Source organism: Pholcus phalangioides, unplaced genomic scaffold (assembly GCF_987345545.1).
Source record: "Pholcus phalangioides strain wild (caught in Gottingen) unplaced genomic scaffold, Ppha-v1.0 ptg000003l_1, whole genome shotgun sequence".
Lineage (NCBI taxonomy): Eukaryota > Metazoa > Arthropoda > Arachnida > Araneae > Pholcidae > Pholcus > Pholcus phalangioides.
Window position 1 is genome coordinate 42,091,666 of NW_028301596.1, and position 24,015 is coordinate 42,115,680.

At 38.1% G+C, this 24,015-nt stretch overlaps 6 non-coding genes across 6 annotated transcripts; all 6 read right to left on the bottom strand.

Annotated features, from left to right (window-relative positions):
• Positions 1–19,227: 19,227 nt before the first annotated feature.
• TRNAA-GGC (transfer RNA alanine (anticodon GGC)) lies at positions 19,228–19,299 on the bottom strand. The gene has a single exon. It is a non-coding gene; the product is annotated as a tRNA-Ala (tRNA).
• A 227-nt stretch (positions 19,300–19,526) lies between these two features.
• Positions 19,527–19,598, bottom strand: TRNAA-GGC (transfer RNA alanine (anticodon GGC)). Its single transcript has one exon. It is a non-coding gene; the product is annotated as a tRNA-Ala (tRNA).
• A 527-nt stretch (positions 19,599–20,125) lies between these two features.
• On the bottom strand, positions 20,126–20,197 carry TRNAA-GGC (transfer RNA alanine (anticodon GGC)). The gene has a single exon. It is a non-coding gene; the product is annotated as a tRNA-Ala (tRNA).
• An 827-nt stretch (positions 20,198–21,024) lies between these two features.
• Positions 21,025–21,096, bottom strand: TRNAA-GGC (transfer RNA alanine (anticodon GGC)). The gene has a single exon. It is a non-coding gene; the product is annotated as a tRNA-Ala (tRNA).
• Positions 21,097–21,324: 228 nt separating this feature from the next.
• Positions 21,325–21,396, bottom strand: TRNAA-GGC (transfer RNA alanine (anticodon GGC)). Its single transcript has one exon. It is a non-coding gene; the product is annotated as a tRNA-Ala (tRNA).
• A 227-nt stretch (positions 21,397–21,623) lies between these two features.
• Positions 21,624–21,695, bottom strand: TRNAA-GGC (transfer RNA alanine (anticodon GGC)). The gene has a single exon. It is a non-coding gene; the product is annotated as a tRNA-Ala (tRNA).
• Between the last annotated feature and the right edge of the window lie 2,320 nt (positions 21,696–24,015).

Genomic DNA, 24,015 nt, shown 5'->3' on the forward strand with positions numbered 1-24,015 from the left:
AAATAAATTTATATTTCTTATAAACCAAATATTTATGAATGAATCTGAAATCTTTTAGTTCATTTTAGGAAATGAACCGTTTCCTTCATTTTAATTTCAATAAGGTATGGTTACATTGATGTCGTATCATTTTATCATGCCAGTGCAAGCTGTTTTAATGGGGTTATTTTTTGAAAATTTTTAAAAATTTATTATTAGAGATATGTAACATTTTATACCAGCATAGAATAGCATATTTAATCAAAAATATGTGAAAAAAATGCTAATAAATCAATGGTTAAATAGTATTTTTAATGATATTTTAAATCCCCCCATGTTAAGAGATCCCTTAAATGTGACTCCTTAAACGATAATACAGTAAAACCTCCTCTTAACGGACAACTCTCGGATGCGATCACACCTCTTTTACGGCCAAATGATAATTCCCCTATATATAATAAAAGTATGCTTTTCAAACCCTTGATTAACGGTCTACCCCCTCTTTTACGGTGAATTTCTTTGTCCCACCGGTGTCAGCAAAAAAGAGGTTTCACCTGTATTTTTAATAATTTCTTGTGCGTGCGTGCGTGTGTGTGTGTGGAAGGGGAATGCTTTTCTTTTGAAGAAAAAAATTACCGTTGGTACTGCCGCGAATCCCCAAAATTATGTTTTCATATAATCTATGTTCTGTCACGGACAGGAACAAAAATAGGTAATCGCGATCTATATTGATCACATTCATTAACTTCACCGAATTCTTTCTACCCCGAAAAATTGACTAATAATATTAGAACTCGAAAAACGGAAAGATGAATGTAGTTAGGAAAAGTAAATCATTCTTAAAACCCCCATAATGCACAAAATGAATTCCTGATGAGCCCAAAAAAAAGCATCAGTCAACAGTCTATTAGTGGTTAAATAAGCATAGCGTGCATGAACGAATCTCGAGAAACACCACGCAGCCACAAAAGAAGCCGGTTGATAAACTGACCGGATATCATCATCAATCATTATAAAACTTTGCGCGGTCGAAAAACGGAAAAGAATTATCGGCAAAAATCTCACCATCCCCCTACGGGAAAGTCGAACACCAGCAACCTCCCGTATACACAGTAGTATAGTTTCCTCATTCAATATCATGTTATGGCCAAAAGTAAAGGTTTAATTTCACCGCTGCCGCGTGATTATCTCATTAAAATAGCTCTCCGAGAAACATCCACAACCTCTCTTATCTCCAAAAACTAGAAATATATAAAAAAAACTGTGCTTAAACTTTTATATAATGCAGTCATACAACACTCTTTTGAAGGCTATTACGTTTAAGCAGGGAGAAGCAATCTTTGTCCATTACAGTAATGGTTCCGAAATATAGTGAGTTTTATATCTACACACACACACCAAAATGTAATTCTTTAAACCTTAACCGTAATCTATAAGTAAATCCTGTGTACTCAGGAGCCTTATAATACGAATGTTGCGTGATAGAATACATTTTTTTTCCCCAAGTAGAGGAAAATATGAGAGACAGAGAGAAAGAGATCAATTTTTCACAATTCGGAAGTTTTCGTGCAACTCTGAAATAATAAGAATGCATAGGAAAAAAAGGGGGGATATAGACGTATAAAATGTGTGTGTGGGGAGGTATAAAAGATATATAACTACATAAGAGCTAAAGAGTTTCACTTAGTAACAACATTTCCTGCTGTTTAGCGGTGGAAGGGAACAGTTGAAAAATACTTTCCATAATGTTGCATCATTTGGGAATGTTTTAGCTTGATGGTCATTATGGCCATCGATTTCGGGTCCGCAATCAGTTTGTTTTCTCCTTCGGAAAGAGAGTATAAAAGAAAAAAAATATATAAATAAAGGCTTTAGAGATTAAGGTGGTTGCCATCGTGCTTAAGAGGCATTGCCCGAAAAAAAAAAATTGGGGTCCTTAATACCTTCTTTATGGGCAATGGCTTCCGTCATGTCTGTATAAATTTTTTTTTTCTTTTCTCTTATGTGTGTATTTCCTAAATGTTCGCGTGCTATGCATGCACTTTTTTTTTTTACCTCTTTGCGTGCATTTTGTTCTTATTTCGGCGATCAGTTGATACGTGAATCAATGGCTGTTGAATAGATTCCCCCCCCCCCCCGATAACCTTACATGGTTTTTATAGCTTATAATGCTAGAATAAAACAATTTATAAATCACAGTTTCTGTATCAAAAAAGCGATATTTTCACGCTCTTATCGAATTAGATGATTGTGAAGTGTGTATTTGTATATTGTCACCAGATAGCCGGTTGAGTATCAATGTCTTTATTAGATGATTTGTCTGAGAGAGTATTTTTTTTTTTATTTTAATGGCGTGATCCTCACGTATTCCGTAGAGATTCATACAGATTTGGATTCTGTATATTCATGGTTTTCTTGCAATAAAGTTCGAAGACCCACTTTTGCCAAAAAAAAAAAGGGCATCGTAGTTTCTGGATGGTAGTAACGTATCGTTTCACGTCATTATTTCATGGATTCTCCTTTGACTAGAGCTCGTCTTAGCACATGGACATTCTTGACTACGGCTGGGGGATCTGATAAACTTGCTATGCAACAAACATTAATCGTGTTGGGTTTTCAGGCAGGGGGATTAGTGCATTTTCTGGAACCGGTACCGATCCGCAGGAATTCCCTAACGGTCCTCGAAACATTTCGCCAAATTCTTAAAGTCACTACATGATTAGGAAGCTGTATTGTAGAATGTTGAGGGAGAACATGCTTTTGAAATTTCTATTCATATGAGGAAAAAAAATTGGAGGAATCGAAGAGAGAAGTTGATGCAGAACAACACTGAAATCACGTATACAAAAATTTCCATCATAGAAAAGTGCACTGAAGTCATGATTGTTATTAAAAAGATAAAGATGATGAGAGAAACAGTTTAAGAATCCTCGCACACCATCCAATAATTCACTAAAGTTTAGAAGAAATTAGAATTCTAGCCGAAAAGTATATACATTTCAACCCCGGGATTAGCCCGACTCACCTTCTTCTCATGAGCTAAATTTAAACATGAGATAACAAGAATATAGATATTTATGATACATGAATAAAATGCTTAAGTCAGAATGATAAGTCCACATGTTGCCTTGAACACTGATGAATGATTTTTGAATTCTATCTGGTTTTCCGCTCCGATATTTTTGTGTAGAAGAGAAATACGCTCAAAAATCGCTTGAGGTGGGGAAGCTATGTGCTAAGATCTTGCTGAATAAATGAACGTCAGAACTTTGCCAGTGCACTTATCCCGTTGCCGAGATCTCTTCCAGCCCAATTTCGTGACAGAGCCCGGAATACTTTATTTTGAGACGAAAAAGAAAAAAGGAAAAGAAAATATAACAGAAATACAAAAGTTTTACAACAAATTTTTCCTGACAATTGGGTACTGCCGCGATTAGCAAATATTTTTGTGGTGGTTACAGACGAGATGGGGTTGGCCGTTGGAGAAAAGTTCCGGCATTTAGTTAAGAAGGATGAATGTACATATATTAGAATGAAGGTATATTTTTGAAGCAATTGAAGGAGGAGAGGCATTCCATCTCATCTGTTATCTTACACTTGTCATATTACAGTCAAATCTCGATAAGTCGAATGTGCAGCAGCCGACAAAAACTCCGAGTTATAGTTCGACTTATCGGAAATTTCGATTTTTCAGAGTGGTAAAAAGAAAAATTTATAAAAATAACAGTGCTTTTAGTAAAACACACACATTTCCTACAACTGGAAATTAAAAAATTCGAAAAAAAGTTACTCTAATTTACTAATATATAATTTATTGAATGGAAATTTTTAGAAATATACTAGCCGTACATACCGTATTATGGAAACAGACTCATACATGAAACTCGTATAAATGAAATGACTATATAAGGAAATTTTCTGTCAAAAAATGCAGCGCTTTTTAACTGTCTATCTCTTCTTTCGTGAGAAACTCATACACATTTTGTAAGCATAGAAAAAAATGAATCTGCTAAATTCCATTACAAAATGTTGAATTCTATTACTAAATGCTAAATTCTATTGCTAAATGCCAAATTCCCTCTATTAAATATTCAATTCAATAATATAATTCATTATTGAATAAATATATACAATGTGGTGGTCGAGTGGTTATAGTGACGGACTCGCGATGCGAGGATCCGGGTTCGAACCCCACAGTGGTGGTCGGCTGAAGTTGGTTTTCTGTGGTTCCCAACTTCAAGGCGCTAATGCGAGCCGATCTCCCCGTTAAAAAGTCTCGCCACAGAGAGCAACAGTCCTACAACGATAAATCATTCAATCATAACACTTCACTCATAGTTAGAAAAAACTGGTGGCAGATGGCAGCACTACACATAACAAACATTACCCAGAAACAAACTTTACGTCAGGTTGCACTACACGTACACGCACATTCCCACATGTACCGATTCATTGGGGGGTTCCGCGGGGGGGGGGTTGCATTTGTGGTGTAGCAGTAGTAGGTAGGGCCTCCAAAGAATGGCTCGGGGATCCATGATGTCTTAAGTCAGCCACCTCGTTGGGCAATTTGCCTGTTGTGGCGTTGTATTTGTATTTGTATTTATTTGTAATACAATGCTGAGACTCTGATGCCACCTATCAAATAAAAACAACACTATCTCTTATAAACTCGATTAGTAAAATTCATTTTCAGTTTAATCCAGTGCGCAGCATGGAAATGAATATGTGGTATGATAATACCTTAATACATTTCTAATTTTCAGGCTGCATTCCGATTTAACAGAAGGTTCGGAAAGTTTCCTCCTTTTTCTTCACCTATTCGCAAATGATTTCTCCTATTTACGCCGGTCCGTGAAATTGTTGACATACTTTCATGGGTGCACTAGTAGAAAAAGGCCGAAAAACACTGGTAAGCGTCTTGCCTGTGAGTTGTTCTGCTGGTGAAATGTATCTGGGGTTCCTAACTCAGTTATAGAGTGGGTTGTGGGATGCCATCTACGTATCTTCGAGTGGTAAGAGTTCCTAAAAGCACTACTAGAGGTGATATGTTTTCGTAGTACACGGATCTTTATACTCTCTCACCCAGCTCTTGGGGTCTTGTGTGTCGCGTCGTTCCACTTCGACAGCTGGATTGTCGTGTTGAATAGATTACCCTCTTCTGCGCCGTACTTTATACCATGATCATCTTGAGCAAAAGAGAAGATGCATTTACTCACTCAACACGAACATTACCAGTTGACACCACCAAGCACTCGCGAGCACGACATTAGGTCCAGGTGCTGCATCGAATCCATCCGTTTGCATCCATCATTTTTTGCTGCATCTAATCCAATGTAGTGCTAGGAACGTAACTCGGTTAGACCCAGGGCTATATAATAACTTATATTTCATGACGCGCCGGAGTCGGTACCAGCTGACGTTTCGGTTGCCGTTAACGGTTCCAGATTCGAGCCCGGGGAAGAATATAGATAAGATATTTTCCCTAACGAGCTTGAGACGACCATCTATAGATGGCGTCTTCATTTCCAACCCAACTCATTAATAGCAGTACATTGTTGTTTGGTGAAGAGTAGCTGGCATAATATGTGCGTGTCATCACTGCTCTGACATTAACGAAGACTAATCCTGCTTTGCTAGCTTGTTAATTACCATAGTTTGCAATGGCTGTTTTGCCCATCTAACTGAACTATTTCTAAAATTTTATTTTCGATCATTGTCAATGTATCTGCGTACTTCATTTTGGTATATATTCGTCTTTCGGCCATTTTAAAATATAAATTGATAATTTTTATTTTTTCTATGGAAACCGTTTCACCCACATTTAATTCAGTTTTTTTTCACAAATTTCCCCCGTTTTTTGAATTTGAATATCTTAATGAATATTGCACTTAGAAAGTGACATCAGGAGAGACACGACAACTACTTTCTAAGTGGGTTTTGGGATATACGGGTATTGTATAAAAATTAATTTTTTTTATCAACTATACAACCCCTTGAAACATGAATGCCATATCTGAGTACTACACGTTATTTGAAAACTTTTTCCAACTGGAAGTATGCCTCTAGGATCGACGATTCGCCAGTAAAATTCCATACACCCCATTTGCTATGCACCCTGTATAGCCCTGGGTTATACCACAACATGTATGACAGTATGAATGAGCTCAAGACAATTTATCCATCTGTGAGTTGGACGGCCTCGCATGTTACAGTACGGACAATGATTGGTCTATCGGCCATCTATCTATAGGCAACCACTAATAGATGGCACCTTCATTTCCGACCCAACTCTATCGGTAAATGAGTAATTATTCTATCTCTAATCGGTATATATAAGTAAATTGTGTTGCATGGCGATATGACCGGAGTTGGTGTGCGATAAACCTTTCTGGTCATAGTGCCACTAAAGTCCGGGTTGCGTTTTTTCTCACTGTATACTTTTTTTTTTTTTTTTCCTTTTCACCTCAGGGAGTTAAGCCGTGGCTTAAAACATTATGAGTTTTGAGTAATAAATATAGTGAATATGAACTTCGAGGACTTTCATCAGAGGGCAGCACTCAAAGTTGAACTTTCTGATGGTTTTTAATGTCCAGGAAAAAGTGCCTCCGGGGAAGTGTGATTTATTGCATAAAATTAAGCTACAAAATTATTTAAAAAAATACATTTATATGGGAAGTTAGACATACCCTGCATTTACACACACAGCTTGACTGAAAGAAAGCGAAAAAAAAAAAGATTTGCTGGCATTTATGTGTAAATGCATTTTTTTAGCATTAAAAATGCAAAAGCATTTTGAAAATTCCAAGAAAATGAATGTTCGTGTCTGAAAGGGTTAAAGTAGTGCCTAGTAGTACAGACAACGATCTTCTATCAACATTTAGTTTCGATCCAAAGTACTTTAACAGCTCACAATTACGTAGAAATAGTTTTAGATTTCCTATTTGTTAACCTGAGATCGATCGGAGGTGCCACGAGTTAGTTTGGGAATAAAATTATATCTACTGTGTTGTAATGGTGAGAGGATTACCAACCATTATGTCATGGATGTCCATGACGTTTTAGTGTTCCCCATTGTGAAAAGAATTACAGTCAAACCCCGCTGTAACGCCACCATCCCTTCAAAAGAAATTTGGCGTTATAACGAGTTTGGCGTTATATCGGATCATGGTCGGAATAGCGTTTCAGAGCAGCTCCATTGCATAAATTCATACATTTGTTATGAACTGCTGTGTCTCTTGCAGTGTCTTATTAGCGTTACTCCATAAATAAAACAACCTATTTTATCTGCACTCAATTTTAACTTGAATAAATTCATTTCCCGTTTTTCAGGTATTGAAAGAACAACTCCTTTCGGCATGATTGAATGGAGCAAATCGAGGGAGATAACAACACTGAAATTTAATGGCAAGAGAGTAAAAACATGCACTGTTGAACATACGGGCGGGGGGTTGCAGTCACCCCTTCCCCCCCCCCCCCCCGTATCCACCTATGGTGTTGAAAAATTTATGTTGGCAACATTGAACACAAACTGATGCAGTACGCTCATTGTACACTTTCCCTTATCAATAAATCTGTTTCTTTGAATACGTTGATTGTTTAGCTCTAAGCTGAACGTGTGTAATCAAACACACATTCAAGCATTCTCAATGTCCAATTGACTCACCAATGTCCAAAATTCTGTTTCGCCGGCCCCTACATATCGATCCCTATGGGGTCATCGCTGCGTTGGGGTATTTTTTGTGATAATTATGGCAATTTATAATTTGTCATAGCTAAACATAATTATTATGGTTAGTTACGGCAACCCTAACGATAAAAAAAAAAAAGGAATCTTAATATCAATATCTTAGTGATACGTATATGTATAGAGATGTTTATAGGGATCGACACATAAGGACGCCTGCGAAAGTCCACATTTCGGACAATTTCGGGATTTGGAAATAACACACTCAAACAACAACAGTTGGCGTTATACCGAATTAGAGCTAAAACGAGATTTTTTTACATTATAATCACTATATGGAATATATTTTTTCACTGAAAATTTTCACGCTAAGCAGGGTTGGGGCTATAACAGAGTTCAACTTTATTTGAAAATCTAATCTTTTTCCAAAGGGAGCTTGAAATGCTAAAATTCGGGTTTGTAGAAATATTATAAGAGTCGATCCCTCTTCCTTAAAAAGTCTCAGCACCGATAGATCCCGACCGATAGAAATATCTAATCATCACAGTTCAATCATATTTTGAAAAATAGGTATCGGCACTAAAATTTCACGCACAACACTGGATACGCTCTCGGGCTTTTAAGTATTCATGCGCACTGTCTGGCACAACTCATTCGGTAGTAAATGTCCCATGACAATAGACCAGATATATGCGAGGTTTTAGAAAAAAGAAAGGAAGATCTGTATCGAAATAATAGAGATTAAAAGACATAGAAAGTAAATACCAGCTCCCAGAAATAATTCAGTATCTCCTGACAGCAAACAAATACTAATTTCTCTCTTTTTCTCACTCTTCCCTCTTCTTGTCCAACATCTACGGGGTCGTATATCTTAATAAAACGAACTTCCAGAACGTCGAGAAAATTAAACGTATTACGTCCCGCATTCCACGGTAAACCAACAAAACACTTCTTTTGAAATAGCACCTTCTACTGAGTGGCTAAACGCTCGGCTCATAAGTGAACCGAAAACGTCTCAAGTATAATTCATAAAGTAACATACACACACACGCTCTTTTACGTATCACTCAACAAATTTATGTACCGTGTGTGTGTAAGTATTCTTAACTCCTTTTTTCTCTCTCTTTTTCTTTACCCTTCCTTCCCGTTAGCAGTTATGTGTTCATCTCTTCGAATGTTTCTGAACTGCAACGCTTACCGAGTTACTTTGATGTTTATGGCAACACGTACGAAAAATAGAGGAGCAAGCAAAACAGTTATTATAATATTATTTTTCTTTTCATTATTATTATTAAGCTTTTATGCGCCAAAAAAGCTTTCAGAACAAGCAGCTTGACCCCATTTAGCGTCGCTGTCCTCCCGTAAATAACCATGACTTTGCCTCAAGTCGCCTTTTTACACGTACAAGATATTCTCATGTCGCGTGGTTGGTTGGTGCGCGGTGGCCATTTTCTTTGCTTATTTTGTGTTTTGATGTTTTCTGTGTATTTTTTTCTCTTGAAGGAAACGGGAAAGAAAAATAACAGAGAAGAGAAACGTCTTCATTTACTTTCCCTGGCTCGTCTTCGAGATTTCCTGGGGGCCATTGGCTTGTCTACGGTATACGGTCGCCCTAAAAACAGAACGTGTTCGCCCACAGAATCGCTAATTCCTTTTCTTACGGGTGGAAAGAGAGAGAGATACTCTCACTCTCTCTCTCTCTCTATTTTTCTTTATGTGTATGGGTACAACACTAGAGATAGATAGAGAGAGAGAAAATCTATTTGTTATTTTTCGTTTTGATAACGAAACATCACACGAAAATCTCGTTTCTCTTGGATCAAGATGTGTTAGTTTGTTTATTTTTCTTTGGTCATGAGGGTGCTTGAAATTTGATTTGTTCCTAAATACTTGAGCGTAACGAATTTGATGATCTAAGGAAAGGAATTGTTAGTGGGATGGAAGTAGATTCAGGTCGATGAGATTTTTTTTTTTTCGGGGGGCGTTTGGAGGATTTCAAGTGTGAGTTACATTCAGTTTCATTTTGAAAGAGCCGCCCTTAGGGATGTGCTACTGGTTCCGACGTACCGGGCAATGCATTTGTGATAACAATTATTTATTTCATAGATTCTGCATTTTCATCTCTCTCTCTCTCAATTCTGGAATTCTGCATTTTCATCTCTCTCTCTCTCAATTCTGGAATTCTGCATTTTCATCTCTCTCTCTCAATTCTGGAATTCTGCATTTTCATCTCTCTCTCTCAATTCTGGAATTCTGCATTAACATCAATTCTGCATTTTCATAAATTCTGCGATTCTGCATTAGCATCAATTCTGCATTTTCATAAATTCTGCGATTCTGCATTAGCATCAATTCTGCATTAGCATCAATTCTGCATTAGCATCAATTCTGCATTAGCATCAATTCTGCATTAGCATCAATTCTGCATTTTCATAAATTCTGCGATTCTGCATTAGCATCAATTCTGCATTAGCATCAATTCTGCATTTTCATCGATTCTGCATTTTCATCTTTCTCTCTCAATTCTGGAATTCTGCATTTTCATAAATTCTGCGATTCTGCATTTTCATAAATTCTGCGATTCTGCATTTTCATAAATTCTGCGATTCTGCATTTTCATAAATTCTGCGATTCTGCATTTTCATAAATTCTGCGATTCTGCATTTTCATAAATTCTGCGATTCTGCATTTTCATAAATTCTGCGATTCTGCATTTTCATAAATTCTGCGATTCTGCATTAACATCAATTCTGCATTAACATCCATTCTGCATTTTCATCAATTCTGCATTCACATCCATTTTGCATTCACATCCATTCTGCATTCACATCCATTCTGCATTCACATCATGCATTTTCATCAATTCTGCAATTCTGCATTCACATCATTTCTGCATTTTCATCAATTCTGCAATTCTGCATTCACATCATTTCTGCATTTTCATCAATTCTGCAATTCTGCATTCACATCATTTCTGCATTTTCATCAATTCTGCAATTCTGCATTCACATCAATTCTGGATTCCGCATTTTCATCAATTCTAAATTTTTTATGACTTGCAAACGGTTTCCGGGTTATTAGGCCATGGTCTAGGAGATTTTTATAATTTGTGTTAATTGCATTTTTAATGGGGTTGCTGTATTTTTGAAACATATGACATCCATATTTTTATGGGCATCTTTTTATCAGCCACCTCGTTGGGCATTTTGCCTGTTGTGGCGTTGTATTTGTATTTGTATTTTCTTCCTGACGTTTCGCCCACATCTGTGGCAAGCATCATCTGAGGTTAATTCGACGTAAGTATCCGCGGCAAGCGAGAAAGGCTTCGTACATCTACTGTCATCGACTTGTTCTCTATATGCATTTCTGAGACTTGATCGGCCGCAGAAGAACCGCATTGGTTGGCTTTTGTGGCGGTTCTTCTGCGGCCGATCAAGTCTCAGAAATGCATATAGAGAACAAGTCGATGACAGTAGATGTACGAAGCCTTTCTCGCTTGCCGCGGAGACTTACGTCGAATTAACCTCAGATGATGCCTGCCACAGATGTGGGCGAAACGTCAGGAAGAAAATCTCCTAGACCATGGCCTAATAATCCGGAAACCGTTTGGAAGTCATTTAACGCCGGCCATGAAAGCCTCAGACAATATTTCTAAATTTTTTTTTCAGAAAGAAGTAATATTTTCGAACTATCTCCTTCATAAATTCTAAATTTCCACCATATCTGAAAAAATTCGTTTTAATAAATTCTGAATTTCATCAATTATGGAATTCTGAATTTCTGTAATTCTTAACTTTCAAACAGTTCTGAAAAACTATTTCTTTCATTCATTCTCAATTTTCATCAGTTCTGGAACTGTTTCTTTCATGCATTCTGAATTTTTTTCATGAAATTTCATGGGTGCTAGGATTATTTCTTGTATTTATTCTGAATTTTCATGATTTTCATTTTCTGAATTTTCGCTTCCACCCCCCCCCCCCCCCACACACACACAGAAGAAAAAAGTCAGAACTAAAGGCCCCATTATTATTTCCGCAACAGGGCCCGTATCTGTTAAGGGTGGCCCAGTTCGGTCGAGGACAAGAAGACACCATAAATGTGTGTAAAGTGTGCATGAATTCGTGACACTTCTTTACAACATGAACTCAATGTGCGATTAGAAGAGTAGGACTTAAAAAGGTCATCGTGGCTAAAAATAGTTTGGATTGTTTTCCACGGGCAATGTTTAGGACGTTGTACGCTTTTGTACCAATCACTTTGAATGCATCAGCTACTGCGTGAATACCTGGAACTTCTCTCATTTTCCAGCTATATAATGCCTTGAGATTGTTGGGCGAATGACTGCTTCTTCGCATTGGACTATCAAAATTAATAAAAATTGCTCTTAGCAATACAGGTATCCCTCGATTTACGCGATTTTGCTATAACTCGATTTTTAAAAGTAGATTTTGGGAGTTCCAACCCGCAAATTTCGGCTTGGAGTTTAACTTCAATTCTGGAAATAGGCTTGGAAATTGAAGACAGAACATAGTTAAATCCTTGGACGACGAAATAAATTGGATTTGATGCTGTAGCTGTGAGGCAAATAATGAGATAAATAATTCTCAGGTACAACTCACCAGATCTCACTGATGAACAACGTATGGTAAAACATTGACAGTGAGAAATTTAATCAAAAATACGGGTTCAGTGAAACTAGTTTGTTTCTAACAGTTCTCTGGCTTAGCTACTAATGTTTTTATAAGGAGACGAAAAATGTTGCTTGTCAGCCGAATCTCGACTGTTTCATTAAAAAACCTTATCAGCCTATCATACCAGGCTCTTTGAGGAAAGAAAACATCCACAATTACTAAAATCAATCAGAAGTAGTAAAGACAGAAAAAGTACCAATTTACTTCATTGGCATTGCCTATAAATTCGCGGTATTCATTCGCAGTATTCGAAAGGGAACTCGTGAAACTCACTGGACGATTGGACACGGCTTTTCTACTACGCTTTTTAAATATCGTAATAACATTAGCAAGCGTCCAATCCCTTGGGACGATACCCTCCATAGCACTGCTCCAATAATACAATAAAAATACATTGAATCACTATATTTTTTTCATAAAAATACGGTAAATAGAAAATCTTTATCGATACAGTATATCACAGATTATCGATAAAAAAATTGCCGATAAAATTGCAAGTAAGTTACTAATTACAGCCAAAAAAAAATTTGAAAAAATTTGCCAATTACAGTCAAAAAAATTATAAAGAGGCAAGTAAAGTTGCCAACTCTCACTGAAATTGCTGAAAAATCGCCAATAGTGGGAAGTAGGGAAGCCTCCCAGAAAACAAAGAGGGAACGGGAAATTTTATAAAGATGTCGGAACGTCCAAAATTACTTAAATGTCCCATAAAATATATCATATGGTTGCACTATGCGTAGAAGTTCTGTCACGCGACGGCAGAAATACTGCATATCTAGCCCGCGAACTGAAAAGTTTGCGCACACCTTGTCCTATTCTATCCTACCACCTAATTCAAGGATCAGTCAGTAACCTTCATTGCTAAATGGCTACCTAAAAGTCCAAACTGATAGCATTTTCGACACTGTGTACGAAGAACTGCAGGCACGTAATAAAAACCATTCCTGATCTATCGGTACTTGCTGCTCATGTTTGTCAAGAAATACCTCTCGCACATTTTCGCAAGTTGTGATTAAATTCATGCTCTGTTATGAATACTAGGAGTCGCATTACTACCATTTGGTAGGAATCCCTATTCAGTGCACATCATTGGATTTTACCATTTGAGCATGCGTAAAACATCATCCGTCATAGGTTGTTATGCTCTCAGCAACCGATATCTCCGAGCGCTTAAAAAAATGAGAGAACTATAACATAAAATCCTAAATAAAAAACAATAATATAGTCATTATAATAATTCAAATTTGCATGATAGTGTTTAAAAGCTTCAGTCTTACATTGGCATGGCAGAGAATTTCAATGAAAACTATCGAAAAATAATGATAAAACAACAACAAAAAATTGTCTCGGTGAATGCTCTGATCGTTTCTAAGTGCTTACATGCTAAAATCATAAACGTAAATCAACGTTGACCCCGCGGAAATTTCCGAAAAAGCTCGATATGATAGTGAAGATAGAGGAATCCGAATTATTAATCCCTCACACACACAGAAGATCTCATTATTTTGTATATCTCCTTAAAATTAACCAGTCTTGATAACGGGGGGAGAAAGCCATTAAAATCTCTTCCTCCATCGAATATCAATTCTTTATACATGCGTAGTAGCACTAACGTCATCGAGATATAACTATTGACAGTTCTCTGCGTTGCTAAAATTAATACTATTAATTATTTTCGAGTTGGTGGTCCTAAATATAACCCAGCGAACACACACAAGCTCTCTTTCTCTCTGTTGCACTAGAGTAATGCAATAAATAGCCTCGAGGTGTATATATTTGGAATTACCATAATCCGTTATTAAGTTGTCCGATTAATTTCGTGGATATATTTTCGATGAAAATAGATTCAGTTTTCATTTTTACCTTTTTCAGAAATGTGTATAGAAATTACCACATTTACTGTTGATGGTGACAAACTATTTTTATCTGAGTTTATTAAAGTATGTTTCGGAAAGCTATAATAAATCCGATTATTTTCTTTATGTTACTAATTTTAAAATTTGTGCGCAAGTTTGAGAGAAAAAAATCATTTACCCCTATTTTTTTAAGTTAGTTTATTTTTTCGTTTTTTTTCTAAGTCGTTTAATTATTTAAAAATTAATTCCGAATTTTTAATTTTCTTCATGATTTATTTTTATGCTTTCTAAGTAATCATTTGGTTTGTTTTTGTAATTATAATTCTCGTTTTTTCGGGGTTTTTTTTTTTGGCATTTTTAAGTTAAGTATCGGATCATAATGCTTTCTTAGATAACAAATTTTCGCAATGCTAAAATTTTTATAATTTTTTTTTTAATTTTATTAAAAACATATTCAGTTTTACAAAAAAATTTCTTTAAAATGAAATTGATGGAATCCAGTCTTATTTCTTAGAATTTTAAAGAAATGAAAAGTGAAAGTTTGAATTCTAAGTTTTTGGATGATTTATAGTTAACTAAGCTTTAAGCAAAATCTGTAAAAACCCAAAAAATTCTATAAGGGTAGATCAAATGAAAATTAAACAGTTGTTATCGTTTGGTTTACCCAGTGACCAAAAAATAAAGAAAACCCTGCTACTCACCTCTAATATCCTGTGGGACGTCTTCTGTCTTTGATGACAGCAGATATTCGGCTAAGCATGGAAAGCAAGTTGCTGAAACTGTTGAGGAGGAGTATTAGCCCTCGCTAACGAAATGGCAGCTCTTAATTCCATCAGATTAGAAGAGGGTGTTTCGGAGCTTATAACATACCCTTTCAAACCTCATCCCAGAAATGATCAGTTGGGTTGAGATCGGGTGACCGAGGGGCTATTGAAGCAATTGCGACTCTGAATCATGTTCCTCAAATCAGTGTAACATAATTCCAGCCACGTGGGAGGGTGCATTGTCTTGCTGGAAATAGCCATCACCAGGGAGCATTATGGCCATAAACGGGTGCACGTGGTCAGCAACGATGTGGAGGTGTGCGATGGTATTCACGGATGTCTCCAATGGAAATACGGGACCAAGGGTACACCAAGAAAATTGGGAGGTCGCTCGCAGTATTGTCCAACAGGCAATCAGCTGGTTTTTCAGTTGCGGAATATTTGCGAGTAAAGAAGAGTAACGCGGTGTCATTCGTTTTTTAGTGGCAGATGAAGTTTGAGTTCTCTCGTGAAATGCATCGGCGAACGAACTGTCATTGACTTTTATGCGGGCTACTACAAATGTTTCTGCGTGGGCCGGAAATCTGTGAATGATGATACGTGACCTGATCTAAGTCACCTCGCCATCACAGACGCTTTGGTGAAAGAAGCTGACCAGATAATCAACCAAAACAGACGTAGCACGATAAGGAGCATCACCGAGAACGTGGGAGTGTGTTTCGGTTTCGTTCATACTATCATTGCAGAGAAACTTCACTACAGGAAAGAGAGTGCACACAGTGGAAACGCTTGTGCTAGTCGTGCTCTCAATGACAGCGCATTTACTCCGTACACTGCCTTCGCCCACCAATAAACGCGAACAAATTCACGAACTCAAACTCCTTCTGCCATTAAAAAAACGAATAACACCACGTTACTCTTCTTTACTCGCAAACATCTGGAAAACGCAGATTAAAAAACAACCGATGGGCTGTTGAACGATGCTGTCGGCCGACCGCCAGCACATGTCACGTGATTCCGCGCGACTACCTGGTGCAAGTTCATTCCGCAGTAGGGAAGTGGCTTTCCTTATATCCCACCCTACGTCTACACAATGTTTCGCCATACCAGAAATAAACCAAATTATAACAACTGCTCCGTTTTCATTTGATTCACGCTTATATAATGAATTCTGATAAGAATTTCCTACCAGCAATACATTTGAAAACTTAACGTAAGAAACAGAGAAAAGACTATTATAAATATTGGATATCAAGCTTTCTCTACAGCCTAGTTTTGACAAGAACTTTGTTATTCTTCCACGTGGTGACATGTTTTCCTTTCAACTATCCTTGATCCTCGCTGTCAACTAAGACTCAACGCGAGATGCGGATTCCTTTTTTATTATTATTTTGAATTTAAAAGAAACACTACGTAGACTTCGTAAATCCGTTTCTCCATGCGCGAGATCGCCGTTTGAAAAATTTCCAACGCTCCGGAAGATTTTCTCATAGTACATAACTGAATAATTTCTTTTCAAGGATTTATGCATATTACGTCGGATATCCCTTGCAAACACCAATACATTTTCATTCTACTTTATTCCATTTCCTCGCCTACGTTTTATAACTTGCTAAACCTTACACGTATTCGTATCTCTAGAAAATGTTACGGACGCACAAAACAAAAGGGATTTTCTGAAATCACGTTAGCTGCTTCCGCGTAAAAATTTACGTTTGCATTGCTGATTAGATTCTTTCACGTATAATCCACAACTTTTCTCTATACCAATCATGTTTTCTGCTGTGATACGGCGTGTTCTCCATGGGTATACATCTAGTATGCATTGTCTATATTTGACAAGTTAAAATATAATAGTTTGGAAACGTTATATCTCTCAATATGTAACTCAACAAATGCGTTATTCCCTGGAATTGTTCCACTCGATGGTCCATTCCCATGGATAGAAATGAGTCACCATTCTCTGATAAAGAGGCAAAAAAAGCACCACTAAATATGTAACTCATTTCTAGGGTTGTAACAATATGACAACAAGCCTGTTTTATTCTGCCCACCATTTCTACCCCCGGATATCATGATCACTTGGTTTAAGAGCGTTTTCTGAATTCCGACTGATTGTTTTTGAACCGATTTTTGACCTTTCTACTAATACGTAACAAAATTGCACCGGATTTTAAAACCAATTAGAGTTACTTAACCCTTCACAAGGAGCACAGAAGAAATCGCTAAACCCTCGTAACATTTCATTTTTTTTTTTTTAATGAAGCAGGCCAGGCATCTTCAACCAGTTACTCGTGAGCACCACGATGCTCTCTGAAGTATCCAGAGTGCTCGATGCTCGTATCTGATTTCGTGCTCGCGAGCACTTGCTCAACGTTCCAATTAAACACCTCTTACAAATTACATTCAAAAATTGAAATCATACTGATTTTTTTCATCCATTCGTATGTCAAACATGCCGTAAGGGTGCTGTTCTTTTGTTGATGGGTACAGGCTGTGCTCGCGACTGCAAAAGGGTTGAATACCTCTGAAGTTCGTGAAATGAAGTAAAAGACTGAGACTTCATTGACATAATCTTATTTCAAATATAATTTTTAATTAAAATTTTTCTGAATTCCAAAGTTTAATAGTTGGAATTTAATTTCAAATGTATTGAGTCAATGAAATCTCAATCTTTTGCTTCATTTCACGAACTGAACAGTTTCCTTTATTTTTAATCAATTTTTATTCAATTATATTGATACAATGGTATTTTATGATGCACGCAAGCTTTTTTCAATGCTTTTTTTTTTGAAAATTCAAAAAAAAAATTAAGTACCTAAAATATTTAAAACTTTATACAAGCATAGGATAGCAGCACATACAATCAAGACCATGTGTGAAAAATGTGAAATAAATCAATGGTTAAATAGTATTTTTAATGACATTTCTACTATACCATATGACATGAATGTCGCTCTCCACTTGTTAATACAAGATATACAGGAGACTGGATGTTGTGAAGATATTTATTATTTGAGATGTTCATTTTTTAAGGAAGGAAAAAACTCATCTCTGCCTCCACCGGGATTCGAACCCGGATCCCTCGATTGCCGGACGAGTGCTCTGACCACTAAGCTACAGAGGAGATAGTGATTTTCCTTCGCTAGAGCGTATATATGCCGAACGGAAACGTGCAATGGACGGTGAAACCGATCAGCTAATAGCTCATGGACGACGAGCCACCAGAGGGCTATATATATGACATGAATGTCGCTCTGCACTTGTTAATACAAGATATACAGAAGACTGGATGTTGTGAAGATATTTATTATTTGCGATGTTAATTTTTTAAGGAAGGAAAAAACTCATCTCTGCCTCCACCGGGATTCGAACCCGGATCCCTCGATTGCCGGACGAGTGCTCTGACCACTAAGCTACAGAGGAGATAGAGATTTTCCTTCGCTAGAGCGTATATATGCCGAACGGAACCGTGCAATGGACGGTGAAACCGATCAGCTAATAGCTCATGGACGACGAGCCACCAGAGGGCTATACCATATGACATGAATGTCGCTCTCCACTTGTTAATACAAGATATACAGAAGACTGGATGTTGTGAAGATATTTATTATTTGCGATGTTAATTTTTTAAGGAAGGAAAAAACTCATCTCTGCCTCCACCGGGATTCGAACCCGGATCCCTCGATTGCCGGACGAGTGCTCTGACCACTAAGCTACAGAGGAGATAGAGATTTTCCTTCGCTAGAGCGTATATATGCCGAACGGAACCGTGCAATGGACGGTGAAACCGATCAGCTAATAGCTCATGGACGACGAGCCACCAGAGGGCTATATATATGACATGAATGTCGCTCTCCACTTGTTAATACAAGATATACAGAAGACTGGATGTTGTGAAGATATTTATTATTTGCGATGTTAATTTTTTAAGGAAGGAAAAAACTCATCTCTGCCTCCACCGGGATTCGAACCCGGATCCCTCGATTGCCGGACGAGTGCTCTGACCACTAAGCTACAGAGGAGATAGAGATTTTCCTTCGCTAGAGCGTATATATGCCGAACGGAACCGTGCAATGGACGGTGAAACCGATCAGCTAATAGCTCATGGACGACGAGCCACCAGAGGGCTATACCATATGACATGAATGTCGCTCTCCACTTGTTAATACAAGATATACAGAAGACTGGATGTTGTGAAGATATTTATTATTTGAGATGTTCATTTTTTAAGGAAGGAAAAAACTCATCTCTGCCTCCACCGGGATTCGAACCCGGGTCCCTCGATTGCCGGACGAGTGCTCTGACCACTAAGCTACAGAGGAGATAGAGATTTTCCTTCGCTAGAGCGTATATATGCCGAACGGAACCGTGCAATGGACGGTGAAACCGATCAGCTAATAGCTCATGGACGACGAGCCACCAGAGGGCTATATATATGACATGAATGTCGCTCTCCACTTGTTAATACAAGATATACAGAAGACTGGATGTTGTGAAGATATTTATTATTTGAGATGTTCATTTTTTAAGGAAGGAAAAAACTCATCTCTGCCTCCACCGGGATTCGAACCCGGGTCCCTCGATTGCCGGACGAGTGCTCTGACCACTAAGCTACAGAGGAGACAGAGATTTTCCTTCGCTAGAGCGTATATATGCCGAACGGAACCGTGCAATGGACGGTGAAACCGATCAGCTAATAGCTCATGGACGACGAGCCACCAGAGGGCTATACCATATGACATGAATGTCGCTCTCCACTTGTTAATACAAGATATACAGAAGACTGGATGTTGTGAAGATATTTATTATTTGCGATGTTAATTTTTTAAGGAAGGAAAAAACTCATCTCTGCCTCCACCGGGATTCGAACCCGGATCCCTCGATTGCCGGACGAGTGCTCTGACCACTAAGCTACAGAGGAGATAGAGATTTTCCTTCGCTAGAGCGTATATATGCCGAACGGAACCGTGCAATGGACGGTGAAACCGATCAGCTAATAGCTCATGGACGACGAGCCACCAGAGGGCTATATATATGACATGAATGTCGCTCTCCACTTGTTAATACAAGATATACAGAAGACTGGATGTTGTGAAGATATTTATTATTTGAGATGTTCATTTTTTAAGGAAGGAAAAAACTCATCTCTGCCTCCACCGGGATTCGAACCCGGGTCCCTCGATTGCCGGACGAGTGCTCTGACCACTAAGCTACAGAGGAGATAGAGATTTTCCTTCGCTAGAGCGTATATATGCCGAACGGAACCGTGCAATGGACGGTGAAACCGATCAGCTAATAGCTCATGGACGACGAGCCACCAGAGGGCTATACCATATGACATGAATGTCGCTCTCCACTTGTTAATACAAGATATACAGAAGACTGGATGTTGTGAAGATATTTATTATTTGCGATGTTAATTTTTTAAGGAAGGAAAAAACTCATCTCTGCCTCCACCGGGATTCGAACCCGGATCCCTCGATTGCCGGACGAGTGCTCTGACCACTAAGCTACAGAGGAGATAGAGATTTTCCTTCGCTAGAGCGTATATATGCCGAACGGAACCGTGCAATGGACGGTGAAACCGATCAGCTAATAGCTCATGGACGACGAGCCACCAGAGGGCTATATATATGACATGAATGTCGCTCTCCACTTGTTAATACAAGATATACAGAAGACTGGATGTTGTGAAGATATTTATTATTTGCGATGTTAATTTTTTAAGGAAGGAAAAAACTCATCTCTGCCTCCACCGGGATTCGAACCCGGATCCCTCGATTGCCGGACGAGTGCTCTGACCACTAAGCTACAGAGGAGATAGAGATTTTCCTTCGCTAGAGCGTATATATGCCGAACGGAACCGTGCAATGGACGGTGAAACCGATCAGCTAATAGCTCATGGACGACGAGCCACCAGAGGGCTATACCATATGACATGAATGTCGCTCTCCACTTGTTAATACAAGATATACAGAAGACTGGATGTTGTGAAGATATTTATTATTTGAGATGTTCATTTTTTAAGGAAGGAAAAAACTCATCTCTGCCTCCACCGGGATTCGAACCCGGGTCCCTCGATTGCCGGACGAGTGCTCTGACCACTAAGCTACAGAGGAGATAGAGATTTTCCTTCGCTAGAGCGTATATATGCCGAACGGAACCGTGCAATGGACGGTGAAACCGATCAGCTAATAGCTCATGGACGACGAGCCACCAGAGGGCTATACCATATGACATGAATGTCGCTCTCCACTTGTTAATACAAGATATACAGAAGACTGGATGTTGTGAAGATATTTATTATTTGAGATGTTCATTTTTTAAGGAAGGAAAAAACTCATCTCTGCCTCCACCGGGATTCGAACCCGGGTCCCTCGATTGCCGGACGAGTGCTCTGACCACTAAGCTACAGAGGAGATAGAGATTTTCCTTCGCTAGAGCGTATATATGCCGAACGGAACCGTGCAATGGACGGTGAAACCGATCAGCTAATAGCTCATGGACGACGAGCCACCAGAGGGCTATATATATGACATGAATGTCGCTCTCCACTTGTTAATACAAGATATACAGAAGACTGGATGTTGTGAAGATATTTATTATTTGAGATGTTCATTTTTTAAGGAAGGAAAAAACTCATCTCTGCCTCCACCGGGATTCGAACCCGGGTCCCTCGATTGCCGGACGAGTGCTCTGACCACTAAGCTACAGAGGAGACAGAGATTTTCCTTCGCTAGAGCGTATATATGCCGAACGGAACCGTGCAATGGAAGTTGAAACCGATCAGCTAATAGCTCATGGACGACGAGCCACCAGAGGGCTATATATATGACATGAATGTCACTCTCCACTTGTTAATACAAGATATACAGAAGGCTGGATGTTGTGAAGATATTTATTATTTGAGATGTTAATTTTTTAAGGATGTTCATTTTTTAATAATAAATATCTTCACAACATCCAGTCTTCTGTATATCTTGTACTATACCATAGTTTTTCACCATGTTAAAGGGTATGAAACCCCTTAATTTCTAAAACTGATCGATCTTTTAAAAATACGTAAGAAAATTATTTAAAGAAAAATTTTTTAATGCTTTGAAACGCACAATAATAGCTCCGAGCAATGTCACGCGTGATACTGTAATATAATACTTTTCAAGATGAACTGAAACGACACCGTGCACACAATGGTTAGCTGTCCAGTATAGATTTTCCAGCATGCTAGCCTGATATAGGCCTTATGGGAAATGTTTCGGGACAGTTCAGTACAGTACAGCTGTGTTGCATCATTGGAGCGAAACATTGCTTGGCATCGTCTTTAAAGTCTTTTCTGTTTGAAAAATAGATTTTTTTTATCTTATTTGATGAATTGGCATTGATAATTATCAATAACTAAGCTCATCAATTTAACCCTAGAATGCTTGCACAGCGTCTTCGTACAGTTTCATCGTATCTTTCCACTGGCGAGCACTACAAGGTAAACCAGACTTTGATTTGCATGCAGTACCACTAACCACTTTTCTTGCGTTAATACAGTCAAACCTCGTTAGTGCGTCACCCTGTTAACACGTTACTCCGCTTAACGGGTCACTTTTTGGAAATCCCAATTGTCCTCAGGCAGGAATTAGCACAGCTAGGGCTTACTCCATTTAACGAGTCACTCCGCTTACTAAGTCATGTTGTTGCTCTCCCAAGAGTGATTCATTAACGAAGTTTGATTGCATACAGGATGTCCTATACGTGCTATCACGGCCTTTATCTCATCAATCATCTCTAGTAGAGGTATGATTCCAGTTTAAAAAAATGCTTAACAGGTGTTCGAAAATTAACCTGTACCAGTTTTGAGAGCCAATGACAGATTGCAGTGTGTCACCAAATGAAAAAAATCTAAGTTTTCATACGAACCAACTTCCAGTTAGAAAGTTGTTGCCCTATCTCTCCTGAAGCCACCAAAAATAATTCCAAGTTTGTAAGGGATATTCGAATTCGAAAAACGGAGGAAATTTGGGAAAGAACAGCGTTAAATGCGGGTAAAACGGTTTTTCCGTTCTTCCCAAATTTTTCGAATATGAAAGTATGAAAGTGCAACAACTTTCTAACTGGACTTAGAGGAAGGATACACTTACAGGACACCCTGTATAAATAAAAAGAAGGATTTAATACTGGAAATTCCAACGTTAATTTTCTATCCTCTGCTATTTTAGAAATTGAGAAATCGTACTTAATTTTTAACATGAATTTGGTAGATCTATACGTATGTGAAGCGCTTTTCTTTTCCCTTTTCAAACCATGCACGGCCTAAGCTCCGACAATGTCTGTTGACAATGTGTGAAACACTGTATGTGGATTTCCTTCTTTTCAGAATTATTCTATTATCCTTCGATTATTGCCGATTCGAAACCCAAATGAAACTAAACCCGTGATAAATTACCCTTTCTTTCAAGATGCCACGTGTTATACCTAAAGCATTGACGAATGCATCCGGGATGTGGTGTGAGACTCTACACGTAAACATCGTGTTCTCTAATTGCCGATAAGGAAAATACCGGCCGAAATAGATAGACCTTGGCAAAAAACTAATGCAATAAGCGGTATATTAGTGGATATTTCCACGTTATTCCTCGTTCGCGTTGTCTTTATGTGAATTCGATTCTTCATCTGATGAATGACGCGGTGAGGTCATTTCCGGTGTCGTAAGAATGTTGAAATGGTTCATGGGAATTACGTGTTGTCAAATTACCATCCAATTTAAATTTTTTTTTTTCTTGAACGCATCCACTTAGTCACCATATACAGCCAATCTCAGTAAGGACGGAATCGAAGATTTGCGGAAATTTTGTCGTCATAACCGAGGCATCGTTACAACCTAGGGTTGTTTCCAACAACCTACGTTTCCAAGCTAATTTTTGGCGGATAATATAATCAGAGGCAGTCAATAATACTTTTTTTTTTAAAAATTCTGAAATACAAAAACATACATAAATTCTAACATATACACAAATACAAAAACATACATAAATTCTAACATATACACA